Source organism: Echinops telfairi, unplaced genomic scaffold (genome assembly GCF_000313985.2).
Source record: "Echinops telfairi isolate 266 unplaced genomic scaffold, ASM31398v2 ScPeMD7_7469;HRSCAF=8507_0, whole genome shotgun sequence".
Taxonomy (NCBI): Eukaryota; Metazoa; Chordata; class Mammalia; order Afrosoricida; family Tenrecidae; genus Echinops; species Echinops telfairi.
The window spans coordinates 69,668,043-69,671,769 of NW_022111372.1; the positions used below are offsets into that span (position 1 = coordinate 69,668,043).

The 3,727-nt window shown below is 38.9% G+C and overlaps 1 pseudogene; it reads left to right on the forward strand.

The window, feature by feature from the left end:
• Window positions 1-3,519, forward strand: part of LOC101641775 — a 7,745-nt pseudogene extending 4,226 nt beyond the window's left edge.
• Window positions 3,520-3,727: the final 208 nt, after the last annotated feature.

The following is a 3,727-nucleotide window of genomic DNA, read 5'->3' on the forward strand; positions in this document are numbered from 1 at the left end:
GTATGAGCCCCCAATAAAATGATTAAAAGAAAATAGAAATGAAGCTGTTTCAGGGCCAGGCAGTGTTTCACTCTGCTGGGACATGGGTTCCTCATAGGTCAGAGTTCATTCAGCGGCAACTGACATGAATTTTTCAGGGCTCCAACGCAAATGGGAAGTTTGTTGACTCTAAGTGTCAATAACCCCAAAGAGCAGATAGTTTAGACAGAGTTTAAATAATACCATCAACTATCAGTGATATTATGGCCGTGTCCCTCTCTTCCCCCCACATGTATTTTTGGTGTCTGAATGCCTGCAAGTATTTTGCTCCCTGTCTTTCTGCACAGCTGAGAGTCTAAGTTTCTGGATGGTGTGTGTATGTGTACAGAGTAGCTCTCTCCTCAATGTATCTCTGACATGTTCTTTTCATTATATCCTTTTCCGTTTGCGTGTTTAATTTTCCCTTTTCTCAATCTCTCTTTTTCCAACAATTTCTCTCTATATGGTCCTTCTTTCTATACTATCAGCTCTAGATAATTTCACAATTTCATGTTCAGTTACACTTGTTTGCTATGATAACGAGAAGGCTCCTTAAATGTTCATGCTTCCAACCTTCATTAGTCTGGAGTATAATAGGAACTTTTCCTCTACAAAAGTCCTGGTAAACCTCAAAATTATTCTGGTTGACCTTGTTTGGGACCTGGGGCCTCAGCTGAATCACACTGGCACTCTTATTAGCCAAGGTGAGGCACATGCTGGCTTTTATTGTGGGGCATTTGGATTTACCCCCATTAGAACCACTTTGAGAGTACAATAACATTCCCCTGCTCCACCCCCCACATCCCCCACATACAAAACGCAGGAGGTGATGTTGTTACCAAAAAAGGCAGAGGGCTGCTGAGCAGGAAAGACAACACATGCCCCCATATGGCCTCAGATTCAGTATGGGATCTATTGCCTGGTTATGGTTTTGTTTTTTGTTTTAGCATTCATGTACTTTTAAAGCTAAGTAAAACAGAGAAGTCCATATTTTACCTTAAATAATACCACATGGTAAAAAACAATTAAAAATCACTGAGGATAAAAGCTACTTAAGTCTAGGCCAAATTTCTGTTTCTTATCGGTAAAGTTCATACATCAAGAATTTTTTATGAGAAAGAAACAGAGGTAAGAAATGCTTATATAGGTCACATCATCCCTGATCTTCAGTTTCCGAGTTTGTCAAATGGAGTAATACAAGTCAATTGGCTGGTAACCAATGTTAGGAGCATTAAATCCACATACAGTCACCCCGGAAGAAAGTCCTGGTGATCTACTTGGAGAAATACCCTGTGGAGAAGAGTTCTCTCATGACAGCATGGGTCTCCATGAGACAAAGAGAAGACTGTGGCGATTGATTTTATATACTAGACATGTATTTCCCTGCTACATTAGCAAATCCTTGGCCACCTTTTCAGCACATAAGTGCACTTACTTCATTTCTCTAAAACTGTTTGTTGAAAAACGCCTTCCCAGACATGTGGGTCAGCGTCTGGAACTGTTGAAGCGATGGCCCAGAGAATCTGGCACCGGCGAACCCTGGGCGGTGTCTGACGGAGGTCAGCAACGCCACTGTGCTTTCTCAGGATTCAAGATGGATTGGCATCAAACTTTACCTCTTTAACAAAAATGCTTTATGACTTCCATAAGAATCTAGAGAATGGTAAAAATTTTCATGGTAGTCCTCTAAAAAAAACCAGTAGTTAACAACTTTGATAATGAGCAGATTTGGCAACAACTGGAATTGCAAAATGAACCAATTTTATGATAGTTCCAGGATGCAGTAAGCAAAGCAATTGAACACAAGCACATCAATCTCCTAGAGATTGAAGAGCAGGAATATAGCAAGCATGGATCAGAGATGGAGGTTGATGGGCAGGAGGACTTAGAACAAGACATGGAGAAAAAGAAGTGTTGGACCTCAGTGGTGATGATTTGAAAGGGCATGTGGACCCAAAGCATGCCAGCAAATTGGAGCTGAGGAAAAGCCCCGATATCAGCATTAAGGCTTCAGATGATGACTTTGATATCAACAACTCAGAGGAGCAGAGCAAGATGAAAAACAAAGTGCCTAAGAAACCAAGAGAAAAGTCACTAGTAGACGATCACTTCTTTAAGCTATCTGAAATGGAGACATTTTTAGAAAAATCTAGGAAAAAAGGGGGAACCAAAAAGTGCTGTGGAGGAGGAGGAGGAAGATATTAATATTTTTAAAGAGATTCAGTCTGATGAAGATGAAGGAGGACTGTTCGAAAGTCAAAATTTTAAGTCAGGCAACATTTCCAGAAACCTGAAATACAAAGATTTATTTGATCCACTTGAAAGTGATGAAGATAAAGCAAGTATTCATGGTGAACTAGGTTCAAATGAAGAAGAAATGGCTGAAGAAAAATAAGGGATTTTTGAAATGGATGAAGGTTTTGACCTTGAAGAAAATGAAGACAGTAAACAATATAAAGGATTACGATGTGTGACCTTTGCTCTACCAAATGAAAATGGAACTGAAGATCTACATAAGTTAAATGTAAAGAAAGATTCTGATGAAATTAAATAATCGTTTGAAAAAAAGACAGGAAAAGAATGAGAAGATTGCATTTTTAGAAAAAGAATTGTTGGGGGAAAAACACATGGCAGCTTCAAGGGGAAGTAACAGCACAAAAGAGACCAGAAAACAGCCTTCCAGAGGAGACCCCGCACTTCGACCATGCAGTCCGGCTGGCACCTGTGATCACAGAGGAAACCACCCTTCAACTAGAAGATATTATTAAGCAGAGGATAAAAGATCGGGCTTGGGGTGATGTAGTACATAAATAAAAACCCAAAGAAGACACATATGAATGTAAAAAGCATTTAATATTAGACCATGAGAAAAGGAAATTGAGTCTTGCGGAAATTTATGAACAGGAATATATCAAACTCAGCCAGCAAAAAACAACAGAAGAAGAAAATCCAGAGCATGTAGAAATTCAGAAGATGATGGATTTGCTTTTCTTAAAATTGGATGCCCTTTCAAATTTCCACTTCATACCTAAACCTTCTGCACCTGAGATTAAAGTTGTGTCAAATCTCCCAACAATAGCCGTGGAAGAAGTAGCCCCAGTGAGTGTTAGTGATGAAACTCTCTTGGCCCCTGAGGAAATCAAGGAAATAAATAAAGCTGGAGACATAAAAACAGCTGCTGAGAAACCAGCCACAGACGAGAAATGAGAACGAAGGAAAAAGAAATATCAAAAACATATGAACATAAATTCAAAGGAAACGCAGAGTAAATTGCTAGAAAAGTGTGGCCCAGATCAGGCAGGGAAATACACCAAAGCATTGGCCTCAAATAAATTAAAACAGTTGACAAAGGCAGGCAAAGCATCCCTACTGAAGGATGATGGGAAAGACAAGACCTTGAAGTCATCTCAAGCATTCTTTTCTAAGTTACAAGATCAAGTGAAGAAGCAAATCCACGACAAGAAGAAAACAGAAATAAGAAAACACAAACTGTATTCATAAATTAAAGCTATGATGTATTTTTAATATGTAAATATTGTGAAAGCTTGTATTCTTCATTGCTCTGTTTTATAAGAAAAGACCATCTCTAAACTTGAAAAAGAAAAGGCCTTCCCAGTTGAAATGTCAGTAATGGAAAATGTAATGTATTTACAAGGATCAGTAATTGGAAAATATGGCCTTGATGACAGAAACCAGCTTGAAGACTGCA